Source organism: Apis mellifera, linkage group LG16, assembly GCF_003254395.2.
Source record: "Apis mellifera strain DH4 linkage group LG16, Amel_HAv3.1, whole genome shotgun sequence".
Classification (NCBI taxonomy): domain Eukaryota; kingdom Metazoa; phylum Arthropoda; class Insecta; order Hymenoptera; family Apidae; genus Apis; species Apis mellifera.
The window spans coordinates 4,257,501-4,273,628 of record NC_037653.1 but is presented as its reverse complement, the minus strand read 5'-3'; positions in this window follow the sequence as shown (position 1 = coordinate 4,273,628).

Sequence of the window (16,128 nt, the reverse complement as noted above, 5' to 3'; positions counted from 1 at the left end):
CTGCGACGGGTCGAAAGGGCCGGGCCAATTTGTATTTTGCAGGTAATTTGAAGATTTACGGTTAATGAAGGGAGCGATGGTCGAAGCGAGGCGAGACAAGGCGAGTTCGAGTGTATTGGCGAGGCGAGGTGGGAAACATGACGAAGGCGGAACAGGACCAAGTTGGCGCCTTGGGACCTCCGTCCCTCCTCCTCCCCCTCTTCCTCGTTCGAGGAAGATAGAGGCTGCGGCAGCTGATGAGCCGTAACCGATCAACGCACAATAACCCTCCGCAACCAGTACCGCTATCTTTTCGTTCCCTGTTCCGTGGTCACGGTAGGCGCGCGCGATCCTTATCTCTCGGATCGTGCAAGCAACGGAAGTCGACGGCCACGCGAATATAATTTTAAACTTGGATACCGCAGCTGCGCTACGCTACATTCTTTTTCTCTTTCTTTCTTTCTTTCTTTCTTTCTTTCTTTGATTGTATCATGCGTATCACGGTGGGGAAAAATTTTCCTCGGGATGTTTGGAAAGGAAACTTTTTTCTTTTTACTTTTTTAAAACTTTCTTCGAGTCGAATAACGTTTGATTTGGGATACAATTTCCAAAGAGAAGATTTTTTTCAAATTCATTTCTCGTTTCCTTTTCTAAATGGAAAGATGTGAAAAAAGATGTGTTGGAATATAATATGTTGGGATAAAAAAAAAGACAATATAATTTGGAATATTGGACATACATTGGAATATAATTTCTAGGAAAAAGAATATAATTTGGAATATGGAATATTGTAAGGAATATAAGATGTATATTGAAAAAGAAAAAAAGGTATATGTTGGAATATAATTTGTTGGAATAAAAAAAAAGAATTGGAAGGAAGATATATATTGCAAGATATATATTATAATAAAGAAAAAATGAATATAATTTGGAATATAGAATACTACAAGGAATATAAGATACAGGTTGAAATTCATTGGAATAAAAGAAAAAATAGAATATAGAATATTGAAAGGAATATAAGATATACATTGAAAAAGAAAAAAGGATATACGTTGGAATATAATTTGTTGGAATAAAAGAAAAAGAATTGGAAGGAAGATATGTTACAAGATATATGTTGGAATAAAAAAAAAGGAAAAGGAATATAATTTATAATGGAATATGGAATATTGGATATATGTTGGAATGTAATTTGTTGGAATGAAAAAAAGAAAAAGGAATATAGAATATATGTTGGAATATAATTTGTTGAAATAAAAAGAAAAGGAATATAATTTGGAATATGGAATATTGCAAGGAATATAAGATATACAAAAAGAAAAAAGGATATATGTTAGAATATAATTTGTTGGAATAAAAAAAGGAAAAAGGAATATAGGATATATGTTGGAATATAATTTGTTGAAATAAAAAGAAAAGGAATATAATACATTTGAATATGGAATATTGCAAGGAATATAAGATATACAAAAAGAAAAAAGGATATATGTTGGAATATAATTTATTGGAATAAAAAGAAAAGGATTGAAAGGAAAATATATATTACAATATATATGTTGGAATAAGAAAAAAGGAATATAATTTGGAATAAGGAATATTGGAAAGAATACAAGATATATATTAGAATAAAGAAAAAAGGAATATAATTTGGAATATGGAATATTGGATATAGGTTAGGTTAATATTATATAGGAATATAATTTGGTATATTACAAGGAATATAAGGTATACATTGGAATACAAACAAAGAAGGAATTCGATTAAACAAAGCAATTTTCTATTCTACACATTTAAATCATGAAATTAGAATGATCCATCGGTGAATCATATACGTTAAATGGGAAAGGACATCTCATCGATATCATCTTTTCTTTATTCGCCGATCCCACGGAAACGGTGTCGGTTTGATAACGTCGTCTCGAAGGAAGGACGGCGACAAAGTTTCGACACGGAACGAGGGTGATTCGAGCCACTCTGGATGGGTGATTGATTCGCTTTGAATGATTAAAGAACGCGGATAGATGGGGAGGGGAGGTGGTTCGAATAATAGCGTTCGATAGACTCGTCAAACTTTCTCGAGGAAACTTTAAAGAGGTGGGCGGGAAAAGTGGATGCATCATCGTCCGGATCCATTCTTTTTTCCTTTTTTTTTACGATATTTCCTCGAAAATTCGAAATTAACAAAATCATTCGACTCTTTGAAAAATTGATCCGAAAAACGACACTTTCAACTCGATTAAAAATTATTAAAAATTTCTTCAAGAAAGAGAAAGAATGAATAAATAAATAGAAAGAAGGAGAGAGAGAAAGCAAGGAGAAAGTTGAGAAATGAATCGAGAACAAGTTCGGAGACGACGACGACGACGTCGCCTGGGGAGGTTTGGAAATTTCTTTGGCCCATTTCACCCTTTCGCAGTCTTCGCAGAGTTTTGCCCTCCTCGCTCGTGGCCCACCGCTCTCCACCGCCGCCACCGCACGCAGGAGGATTGTGAAAAAAAATTCGATCCGCAGGGCAATAAATCAAAACGTTGCAAACCCCTTTGGGCTCGTTCCGTCTGCCTCGTGGCAAACCATCGGGCTATCCTTATTCCACACAACAGGCCACAATGAGGCCTCGTTCCGGTTGATTACAATCCTTTTATTTACGAGTTATAAATTATTCAAATTTCAAGAAGAGAAGAAGAGGAGGAGGAGGAAGAGGAAGAGGAAGAAGAAGAGAGTCGTCCGGGAAGAAAGTCGCCCATTTGCCTATCTCCTTTAAAACATTTCTCTCCCTCGTCACAAACTTTCTAACCCTTGCTACCGGCCAAAATTTCAAACAATTGTAGTGCACAATACAATGGTGGTATCGAAGAATGGCCGAATCAATGCTTTCCTCTACCTTAATATCCTCCAACGCCAAGTCGATTTGCACGATTATTGCTATTGTTGTTTTTGTTCTTGTCGCGTTTCTTGTAAAATTTTCTCCATTTTTTTTTTCATTTTTAACGATAATAATCTCGATCATTACTGTTCTTGTTGTATAAGATTTTTTCGATTTTAATAATCAAAGAGTCGATTATTACTGTTTTTGTTATGTAAAATTTTTTCGAATTTAATGATCAAAAAGTCGATTATTACTGTTCTTGTTGTGTAAGATTTTTTCGATTTTAATAATCAAAATCGATTATTATTGTTTTTGTTGTGTAACATTTTTTCGAATTTAATGATCAAAGTCAATTTTTACGATTATTATTGTTTCTTGTAAAATTTTTTCGATAATTTTTTTTTAATAATAATTTCGATTATTATTGTTATTATTATAGTATTTGTAAAATTTTTTCCATAATTTTTAACTTTAATAATAATAATTTCGAAGTCGATTTGTACGATTATTATTGTTCTTATTTCTTGTAAAATTTTTTCCATAATTTTTAATGATAATAATCTTGATTATTACTGTTCTTGTTGTGTAAAATTTTTTCGATTTTAATAATCAAAGTCGATTCGAACGATTATTCTTGTTCTTGTTTCTTAAAAAGTTTCTTGTTCTTGTTTCTAAAATTTTTTCGATAATTTTTTTTTTAATAATAATAATCTTGAAGTAGATTTGTATGATAATTATTGTTCTTGCGTTTCTTGTAAAATATTTTCGACTTTAATGATAATAATCTCGAAGTCGATTTGTACAATTATTATTGTTCTTGTTTCTTGTAAAATTTTTTCAATTTTAATAATCAAAGTCGATTATTATTGTTCTTGTGTAAAATTTTTTTGACTTTAATAATCAAAGTCGATTCGTACGATTATTATTGTTTTTGTTTCTTGTAAAATTTTTCGACTTTAATAATCAAAGTCGATTTGTACGATTATTATTGTTCTTGTTTCTTATAAAATTTTTTCGATTTTAATAATCTCGAAGTCGATTTGTATAATTATTATTGTTCTTGCTTCTTGTAAAATTTTTTCAATTTTAATAATCAAAATCGATTATTATTGTTCTTGTTGTGTAAAATTTTTTCAATTTGAATAATCAAAGTCGATTCGAACGATTATTCTTGTTCTTGTTTCTTAAAAAGTTTCTTGTTCTTGTTTCTAAAATTTTTTCGATAATTTTTTTTTTAATAATAATCTCGATTATTATTGTTGTTATTGTGATACTTGTAAAATTTGCTCGATTTTATTAATAATAATTTCGAAGTCGATTCGTACGATTATTATTGTTCTTGTTTCTTATAAAATTTTTTACAATTATTATTGTAAATGATATACAATTATTATTGTTCTTGTTTCTTGTAAAATTTTTTCGAAATTTATTATCGATTTTTAATAATAATCTTGATTTGTACGATAATTATTGTTGTATTTCTTGTAAAATTTTCTCGACTTTATTAATAATAATCTCGAAGTCGATTTGTATGATTATTGTTGTTCTTGTTTCTTGTAAAATTTTTTTAATAATTTTTTTTTTAATAATAATAATCTCAAAGTCGATTTGTACAATTATTATTGTTCTTGTTGTGTAAAATTTTTTCGACTTTAATAATCAAAGTCTATTTGTACAATTATTATTATTGTTGTGTTTCTTGCAAAATTTTTTCCATAATTTTTAATAATAATAATCTTGAAGTCAATTTGTACGATAATTATTATTGTTGTATTATTTGTAAAATTTTTTCGAAATTTATTATCGACTTTTAATAATCTCAATTTTCAATGATTATTATTGTTGTATTTCTTGCAAAATTTTCTTGACTTTAATAATAATAATCTCCAAGTCGATTTGTACGATTATTATTGTTCTTGCTTCTTGTAAAATTTTTTCAAAATTTATTATCGACTTTTAATAATCTTGATTTTTAATCTTGATTTGTACGATTATTGTTGTGTTTCTTGTAAAATTTTTTCGATATTTTTTAATAATCAAAATAAATTTATACAATAATTATTGTTGTTGTTGTAAAATTTTCTCGACTTTAATAATAATAATCTCCAAGTCTATTTATACGATAATTATTATTCTTGTATTTATAAAATTTCCTCGAAACTTATTTTCGACTTTTAACAACAACAATAATAATAATAATAATAATGAGATGGGATTAGAGACGTTGCGAGCGGTAATTTCTTTGCTCGATTTTGTGGAGAAGGGAAGAGGGAAAAGAATGGCGCACGTCTGGAAGGACACGGGTTCGCGGGGAAAATTACAGGTTAGACACGATGCCGTGGAAACGCTTGGAACACGGTGCCGCACGGTTTGATATTAATCATAACGGTACGGTACCCGGAGCGCGGTGTTCGAATATTCAGTAACTGTAGTTGCGTCAATGATGAATCGTGCCGTGTTTCCATCCGCGTGGTGGCCGCCGTGTTCGCGGAATAATTCAAAATTTCATTTCTATCCTATCATTTCGAGGCGAGGAATAATTTCGTGCCTCGAAAGGAAAAAAAAAAAAGGAAAGGAAAGGAAAGGAGATTAATCAATTACGGAAGGATTACTTTCATATTGTTGAGAAGTAGAAAACGTTTGGAAGAAGGAAACTTGGTCAAATTGAGTGAAAAGGATCGTCGATTAACATTAAATTGTACATCTGAAAAAGAAGCAATATGAAGCAAGATGAAATTTTTTTGAGATAGAAAGGAGATCAATGAAAGGAAGGGAAAGAAATCTATTTTGAATTTGATGCAATAATATAATTGAGGGGAAAGAAGGGATCCATTTTGAACCAGGTCTAGAAATATAATTGAGGAAAAATTGAAAACATTGAAATTTTCTAGAGATAGAAAGATAGAAAGAAAAAAAAAAGGATTTTAAATCAGGTTTAGAAATATAATTGAAGAGAAAGAAGGGATCCATTTTGAACCAGGTCTAGAAATATAATTGAGGGAAAATATATTGGAAATATTGAAATTTTCTAGAGATAGAAAGATAGAAAGAAAAAAAAAAGGATTTTGAATCAGGTTTAGAAATATAATTGAAGAGAAAGAAGGGATCCATTTTGAACCAGGTCTAGAAATATAATTGAGGAAAAATTGGAAACATTAAAATTTTCTAGAGATAGAAAGATAGAAAGAAAAAAAAAAGGATTTTGAATCAGGTTTAGAAATATAATTGAAGAGAAAGAAGGAATCCATTTTGAACCAGGTTTAGAAATATAATTGAGGGAAAATATATTGGAAATATTGAAATTTTCTAGAGATAGAAAGATAGAAAGAAAAAAAAAAGGATTTTGAATCAGGTTTAGAAATATAATTGAAGAGAAAGAAGGGATCCATTTTGAACCAGGTCTAGAAATATAATTGAGGAAAGTAAATTGAAAATATTGAAATTTTCTAGAGATAGAAAGATAGAAAGAAAAAAAAAAAGGATTTTGAATCAAGTTTAGAAATATAATTGATGGAAAGTACATTGGAAACATTGAAATTTTCTCAAGAAAGAAGAGAAAGAAAGGATCCATTTTGAATTAGATCCAATATTATAATTGAAGATAAAATATATTAAAAATATTAAAATTTTTTTGAGATAGAAAAGAGATGGAAAGAAGGAAAAGAAATCTATTTTGAATTTGATCCAATAATATAATTGAGGAGAAAGAAAGGATCCATTTTGAACCAGGTCTAGAAATATAATTGAGGGAAAATATATTGGAAATATTGCAATTTTTTTTGAGATAGAAAGAAGAGAAAGAAGGGATCCATTTTGAATCTGAGGAAAAATTGGAAACATTGAAATTTTCTCAAAGAGAAAAGAGAAAGAAGAGAGAGAAGGGATTTATTTTGAATCTGGTCCAATAATATAATTGAGGAGAAAGGAGGGATCCATTTTGAACTAGAAATATCTAGAAATATAATTGAGGGAAAGTACGTTGGAAACATTGAAATTTTCTCGAGATATCAATGAAAAGAGGAGAAAAAAGGGATCCATTTTGAATTAAATCCAATAATATAATTGAAGAAAAATATATTAAAAATATTGAAATTTTTTGAGATAGGAGATCAATGGAAAGAAGGGAAAGAAGGGATTCAGGTCCAATAATATAATTGAAGAGAAAGAAGGGATCCATTTTGAATCTGAGGAAAAATTGGAAACATTGAAATTTTCTCAAGATAGAAGGATAGAAAAAACAAAAAAAAAAAAAGGATTTTGAATCATAGATTTTATCTAGAAATATAATTGAGGGAAAATATATTGGAAATATTGAAATTTTTTTGAGATATACAGGAGATCAATGGAAAGAAGGGAAAGAAATCTATTTTGAACTTGATCCAATAATATAATTGAAGAGAAAGAAGGAATCCATTTTGAATCCCACTGTCCAGAAATATAATTGAAGAAAAATTGAAAACATTGAAATTTTCTAGAGATAAAAAGGAGATCAATGGAAAGAAGGGAAAGAAGTGATCCATTTTGAATAAGATCCAATGATACAAATCCAATTGAAAAGAAACACATCAAAAATATCGAAATTTTCTCGAAGAATAGAAGCAAAATCAACAGAAACAGCAAGAAATCTAGTACCACAATCGAAGAGAAAAATACACGAGAATACAAAAAACATTTGAATTTTCCCATGGAATAAGAAAGGACAGAAAAAAATACACAAAAATAAAGAAAACATTTGAATTTTCCCATAGAATAAAAAAGAACAAGAGAAGAAAATTTTCCTTTCTCGTGAGAGAAGGTGTCCATTTCGAACCAGTTCCAATGATACAATCGAGAAAAAAACGCGTTGAAAACAATAAAATTTTCTCAGAGAAAGGTAGAAAGGTGACGAATGGAAGAAAGCGAAAGAACGGATCCATTTTGCGGGATGAATCAGGTCCATGGAGCAACAGCCGAGTGGAGAGAGAGAGGAGGAGGCGGGTAAAAAGGATAAGGGTCGATCTGACGAGGGTATCTACCCTATATTGGCAGGCGTGGCCGCGGGATGCAGGGCGCAAGAGGGCGCAGGGGGATCGCTGATTGGTTCTCTTCCAACTGGAATCGACAGAAAGGGAGGGAGAGAGAAAGAGAGAAAGAGAGGGAGAGAAAGAGAGGGAGGGAGGGAGGGAAGATTGGCAGGGAACATGGGGTCCGCGGGGCTGACTCGTCGTCCATAAGGGTGAAACCCTTATCCGCGTGGCCCCCTTAATAAAATGCGCATTTATACGAGCTCCTTGCGCACCGTTATTGCCTCCGATAGAATTTGCAACGAGGCTTAAGCGTCGCCTGCCGATTAAATACAGAGATGGATTTAATAAATCCAATGCTTTCCTCCTTTGAAAATTGAAAAAAAGAAAGGATAAATCCTCCTTGACTTGTGTCAATATCGTGTACACATGTTTTGTGAAACATGTCTGAGCAATGAAATGGTAACATCGTGCTCCTCCATCTCTGCAATTGATAATTATGATTACACTTTTCTAAATGTGAACAAAAGTTTCCTTGTCAATGCATTAATAATATATACATATATGTTAGAAGATAGTAGATAAATAATAAGATGAGTAGATAATAATTATAGATATATGTATATTAGATAGTAGAATGGATGTCCAATTAATCAAGTTGCATTTAATCAGGATACAGTTTTTGGTAACTAATTAATTTTGTGGAATAATTCATTAATGAATCTATTAATATTGTTTTGCAATAAAATAGTAAAATGAAAATATATTGTAGACAGCTATCTAATTGATTAATTGAATCCATTATATCATTGATTATTGGATCCAATATACAAATTAATCATGACATTAAATTCAAGATGCAGCTATAGCAGCTACAGCAGATAACAGTTACTTTATTGTTAAACATAAATTCATTAATGAACCTATTAATATTGTTTTGCAATAAAATAGTAAAATAAAACTATATATTTCTGGATTCAATATATGTAGACAGTTATCTAATTGATTAATTGGATCCATTATATTTGTATTCCATTATATTATTGATTATTGGATCCAATATACAAATTGATCATTAAATTCAAGATGCAGCTATAGCAGCTACAGTAGATAACAGCTACTTTATTGTTAACAATTCATTAATGAACCTATTAATATTGTTAATACTACAATACCTATTAATACTACAATAAAATAGTAAAATGAAAATAATTATATTTCTGGATCCAATATATTGTAGACACCTATCTAATTGATTAATTGGATCCATTATATCATTGATTATTGGATCCAATATACAAATTGATCATAACATTAAATTCAAGATGCAGATACAAATAACAGCTTTATTGTTAAACAATTCATTAATGAATCTATTAATACTGTTTGTAAAATGAAACTATATTTCTGGATCCAATATATTGTAGACAGCTATCTAATTGGATCCATTATATTTATATTCCATTATATCATTGATTATTGGATCCAATATATAAATTGATTATGACATTAAATTCAAGATGTAGCTACAGCAGATAACAGCTACTTTATTGTTAAACAATTCATTAATAAACCTATTAATACTGTTTTACAATAAAATAGTAAAATGAAAATAAAACTATATTTCTGAATCCAATATATTGTAGACAGCTATCTAATTGGATCCATTATATTTATATTCCATTATATCATTGATTATTGGATCCAATATACAAATTGATCATGACATCAAATTCAAGATGCAGCTACAGCAGATAACAGCTACTTTATTGTTAAACGTGTTTTGCTTATTGAAATTTTGGAAGAAATTTTTTCAAGCTTCTGAAATGAAGATACCAATTAATAATTGTAATACAATGACAATATACGAATTGATGGGCTTACTTTGAGAAAGAAGTCACGTTTCTGGGTCCAAGTTAAGGATACAGTTTTTTCTAGCCATTGAAGAGTACAACTGAAAGTGAATATAAATGCAAATAGTTCCATATAATCCATGTTTCGACTAATGAAATGTAATACCATTTGTTGAAAAATTTTATAGCCCCTGAAAAATTAATAATAATAATTTTATTATTATATCTGAAGTAATGAAATGAGAATACCATGCAATTGAAATTAATAATTGTACAGCCACTGTAGACAACTATCCAATACATAAATCTATGGCCTTATTAATTGTGTTGAAATTTTGGAAGAACTGAAAAATTAATACTATTAATAATTATAATTACAACGTTTATTACCTTATTTTATAATAACATTACTAATTTACTTATATAGCCTTCAATGTACTTGATGAAATGTTCAAATTTTAGGTTGGCTGGCTCCTGAAAAATTGACACAACAAAAGTTGAATGATAAAGCATATCCATGCTTCTGGATCCAAATTAATAATTGTAACTGTTTTTACAATTTATATAAAACCACTATAATACACAATTATTAATACACAAATAATAATCTTCTCATTGAAATCTTGAAAGCCCCTGAAAAATTAACAACACAATTCATAAGATGAAACTACTTATCTACTTTATTTACTCTCCAATTAATAATCACACATTGTAGACAATTTCAAAATTTCTACCAATGAAATACACGTTCAAATTTTGTTCAAACCATTCTTTACATTACATATCATTTATATCATAGAACAATTAATATATAAATATATAATCTATAATATTATATAAAATATACAATAATACATAAAATTATTCGACGAAATGAAATTCGCAAGATCGAATAATAATAATAACTCGATGATAAACTTGAAATTTTGGAACGACAACGACTCGACTTGGGCCCGATTTTCGAATCGAAGCGCGTGGACAAGCGGGGGGGAGGGGTGACGATAGGAGCGCGGTGGTAGCCACGATCGGAACGTACGAGATGAAACGTTAGCAACGTTATAATAATCCCTTAGGCCGATAGGAAGCGGTGGCGATGTCGAGGAGCGGAGGAGCGGTCGCGCTGTCACAAAGGCATGCGCCACCCACCACGACCTGGCCGCTCACATCGTTAATCAACTGCACCGGGACCCTTAACTTTTCGAGGCGGTTGGATCCACAGGTACGCGTGCAACGCTGGCGGACCGAAAGTCGCGCCAACTGGCCCCTGTTTCGCTTCTCCTCCTCTCTCTTTCTCTCTGTTGATCCTCATATCTTATCTTCTTTGTTTTCGAGTCGAGAGAGTTTTTCTTCCCAAGAAGAAAAGAACTTTTCTTCTTTTTTGGAAATTGAATTATCGGGGGGAGGGGGAGAGGGGAAGAATTTTTTGACGAAAAATCACGTTTCTCTTTCGTTTCTCTTTAGTTTTAGGGGATAGATAAAGGGGTTTTGTTTTCGATCTCGAGGGGAGGATCGAGTCGAGAGAGTATTTTTGGAAATCGAATTATTGGGGAGAGGGGGGGGAGAATTTTTTATGAAAAATCACGTTTCTTTTTACTATAGAGAAAAGATAACTACTATAGAGAAGGGAAAACAGAATTTTGTTTTCGATTTCGAGAAGAGGATCGATTAGATAGAGTTTTTTTAGATTCGAATTATGGAAATTGAAATTTTTGAAGAAAAATCACGTTTTTCTTTCTCTTTCTTTTTTTCTTTATTTTAAGGAGAACGGGGTTTTTCTATACATTCCTCCTTTGTTTTCGATTTCGAGAGGATCAATTTTTTTTAGAAAAATCGAATTATCGAAGGGAGGGGGGAGGAGGAAGAATTTTTGAAGAAAAATTCTTTTTTTTTCTTTATTTTAGAGGAAAAACAAAGATGGAACGGGATTTTTACTTTCCTCCTTTGTTTTCGATCTCGAGAGGAGGATCAAATCGAAAGAAATTTTTTGGAAATCGAATTATCGGAAGGAGGGGAAGGAAAAATTTTTTAAGAAAAATTCTCTTTTTTTTTTATTTTAGGGATTTTTTTATACTTTCCTCCTTTGCTTTCGATCTCGAGAGAAGGACCGAATCAAGAGAGTTTTTTTTCCAAAATTTTTGGAAATCGAATTATCGGAGAGAGGAGGGGAAGAATTTTTTAAGAAAAATTCTCATTTTTTTTTTCTTTATTTTAGAGGAACGGTTTTTTTTATACTTTTCTCCTTTATTTTCGATCTCAAGAGAAGGATCAAATCGAGAAAATTTTTTTGGAAATCGAATTATCGGGGAGGAAAGAAAAGAATTTTTTTAAGAAAAATCACATTTTTCTTTCTCTTTTTTTTTTCTTCTTCTTTACTTTAGAAGAAAGACAAAGAAAGAACGTGACTTACTTTTCGATCTCGAGAGGAGGATCGATTCGAAAGACTTTTTCTAGAAATTATAATCGAATTATCGAGGGGGAGGGGGATTTTGCCTGGTTGATAACAAACTCGGCGGGTATATTGCGTCGGCCGAAAGGTCACGATCGTGGACGAGATTCGAGAGAGCGAGGGGGGAGGAAAAAATGCATTATTCATCCTCGGTTGATCCACGTCATCTCCGCCGTTTCCTACAACGGTTAATAGCTTGTAAAATATCACGATTTCTAATCTTAATCGTGACTCACTTTGCATTCGCGGTTACAACTTGTGCTCTCGGCCGTGTTCTCGTTAAAAAATACGCACGCGCAAACGTTTCTCCTTTCAATCCTTATCGCCGGCCAATTACCATTTTTACGTACCCGTTATTACGTAACCTATACTTTTCCCACTATCGACCCGCTTCTTCTCACCGACCTCTTAAAGAACGTGTAACAACAGAGAGGGAGGAAGAATTCTCTCCTCTCTTCTTTCCATCTGAAAAAGAAAAAAGAAGGAATAATTGTAACGAAAATTCAATATCCTCGCCGAATCAAAGATCAGAAAGCAAAAGGAAAGAAGAGAAAAGGGGAGAAAGAAGGAAGAAGGAAAAGAAATAAATTCGGCCAAATGATGAACAAGGATGGGTTGAGAGGAGAAAAAAGAAAGAAGAAGGAATAATTGTAACGAAAATATCCAAATCAAAGATCGAAAGCAAAAGGAAAGAAGAGAAAAGGGGAGAAAGAAGGAAGAAGGAAAAGAAATAAATTCGGCCAAATGATGAACAAGGATGGATTGAGAGGAGAAAAAAGAAAAAAGAAAGAATAATTGTAACGAAAATATCCAAATCAAAGATCGAAAGTAAAAGGAAAGAAGAGAAAAGGGGAGAAAGAAGGAAGAAGGAAAAGAAATAAATTCGGCCAAATGATGAACAAGGATGGGTTGAGAGGAGAAAAAAGAAAGAAGAAGGAATAATTATAATAAAAATTTAGTATCCCTGACTAAATCAAAAATTGAAAAGAAAAGAAAAGAAAAGGGAAGAAAGGAGGAAGAAAAGGAAATAAATTCAGCTAAATGATTTTTACCAATGACATGCGTGCGAGGAAGGGTTGAGAAGAAAAAGTTCCTAAAAAAAGAAAAAAAAGAAGGGATAATTATAACAAAAATTTAATATCCTCACCAAATTAAAAATCGAAAAGAAAAGAAAAGGAGAAGGGAAAAAAAGAAAAAAATTCCTACCAATAATGAGTGTACAAGGAGAGGTTGACATCTTGAAAAAGGAAAAAAGAAGGAATAATTATAACAAAAATTCTTCAAGATCCTGACCAAATCAAAGATCGAAAGCAAAAGGAAAGAAAAGAAAAAAGGAGGAGGGAAAGAAAGTAAATTCGGCCAAATGATTCCTATCAATGATGAGTATGCAAGGAGTTGACATCTTGGAAAAGAAAAAGAAAAGGATAATTATATCAAAAATTCAGTATCCTCACCAAATCAAAAATCGAAAAGAAAAGAAAAGAAAAGGGGAGAAAGGAGGAAGAGGGAAAAGAAGTAAATTCGGCCAAATGATTCTTACCAATGACGAGCAAGGAGAGGTTGAGAGAAGAAAGTTACCGAAAAATATAATAAAAATTCTTCAGGATCCTGATCAAATCAAAAATCGAAAAGAAAAGAAAAGAAAGAAAAAAAGGAGGAGGGAAAGAAAATAAATTTCTATGCCAATGATTTCTACCAATGACGAGCATGCAAGGAGGGGTTAAGAGGAGAAAGTTCACGAAAAAAAAAGGGATAATTATAATAAAAATTTAATATCCTCACTAAATTAAAAATCGAAAAGAAAAGAAAAAGAGGAGGGAAAGAAAGTAAATTCCTATGCCAATGATTTTTACCAATGACGAGCAAAGAGGGATTGAGAGGAGAAAGTTCTTAAAAAAAGAAAAGAAAGAATAATTATAACAAAAATTCTTCAAGATCTTGATCAAATCAAAAATCGAAAGCAAAAGAAAAAAAAAGGAAAGAAAGGAGGGAAAGGAAATAAATCCGCCAATGATTTCTATCAATGATGAGCGTACAAAGAGGTTGACATCTAAAAAAGGAAAAAAGAAAGAATAATTATAACAAAAATTCTTCAGTATCCTCCAGTACCAAATCAAAAATTGAAAAGAAAAGAAAAGGAGGAGGGAAAGAAAGTAAATTCAAATGATTTCTACCAATGACGAGCATGCAAGGAGTTAACATCTCGAAGAAGAAAAAAAAGAATAATTATAACAAAAATTCAGTATCCTGATCAAATCAAAAATCGAAAAGAAAAGGAAAAAAAAGGAGGAGGGAAAGAAAGAAAATTCGGCCAAAATGATTCCAATAAGCGTGCAAGGAGGGATTAATATTCTCGAAAAAGGAGAAAAGAAGGAATAATTATAACAAAAATTCTTCAGGATCCTGACCAAATCAAAAATCGAAAAGGAAAAGGAAAAGAAAATAAATTCAAATGATTCCTACCAATGATGAGCGTGCAAAGGGATTGACATCTCAAAGAAGAAAAAAAAGAATAATTATAACAAAAATTCAGTATCCTGATCAAATCAAAAGTCAAAAAGTCAAAAGAAAAGAAAAAAGGAGGAGGGAAAGAAAGCAAATTCAACCAAATGATTTCTATCAATGACGAGCATGCAAGGGGTTGACATCTTGAAAAAGGAAAAAAGAAGGAATAATTATATCAAAAATTCAGTATCCTCACTAAATCAAAAGTCAAAAAGTCAAAAGCAAAAAAAAAAAGGAGGAGGGAAAGAAAGCAAATTCGGCCAAAACGATCCCTGCCAATAAACGTGCGAGGAGGGGTTGACAACTCTCGAAAGTAGCCCAATCTATTATTGGCGTGTATGGGAAAGGCTTTCGCGTCGCGCACACGGGTATAGTAGCACGTTCTCGAGGCAAGCTCGAAAGAGAAGAGGAGGTGGGCCGAGCCCCGTGGCTCGGGAAAGGAGCGAGAGAAGGACGAGCCTCTCCTTTTCCACGGTGGCACCCCTCTATGATATTTCCGAATAGCCGGCCGCCGTCTCTTCGTGAGATTCGAGGGAGAGGGGAGGGAGGGAGGGAGGGAGAGGGAGAGGGATGGCGGCGATGGTGCGCTAGTCAAACCAAAACTCGGCAATGATTAATGGACGGCGGGAGAGCGCGCTGCTTCAAACAACAAACTTTTCCCAAGGAACGGCGAGGAATATAAGAAAAAATATATAAGAAAGAAGGGAACTCTCTTTCTTCGCATCCACCCTTCAGCCCGGCTAATACCCTCCTAGAGCTCTTTCTGCCCCCTCCCCTCCTCTATTCTCTCTCACACACACGCGCGCGCCTTTCTCTGACAGCCTTTCATTGCTTTCTTTCCCTCTTTATCTCTCTCTCTCTTTTCTTCTTCTTCTTCTTCGTAATCTTCTTCGCGCGATTGATTCAACTTGGACTTCGCGTTGGATGGAAGAAGGAGACGAATGTTCTTTCTCCTTCACTCGAGAAGAAGAGTCTTTTTTTCTTCTTTCTTTATCTTTCTCTCTTCTTCTTCTTCTTCGTAATCTTCTTTGCATTGGATGATACATTGGAGACGAATGTCCTTTATCTAATTCCTTTATCTCTCTCTCTTCTTCTTCTTCTTCTTCGTAATCTTTCTCGCGTTGGATAATACGAAGGAGACGAATGTTCTTTCTCCTTCACTCGAAGAAGAGCCTTTTATTCCTTTTCCTTTTTCTTTATCTCTCTTTCTTCTTCTTCTTCTTCGTAATCTTGTTTACATTGGATGATACATTGGAGACGAATATTCTTTCTCCTTCATTCGAGAAAAAGAGCTTGCATTCCTTTTCCTCTTCCTTTATCTCTCTCTCTCTCTTCTTCTTGTTCTTCTTCTTCTTCTTCGTAATCTTCTTTGCATTGGATGATACATTGGAGACGAATGTCCTTTATCTAATTCCTTTATCTCTCTCTCTTCTTCTTCTTCTTCGTAATCTTTCTTGCATTGGATGACGAATA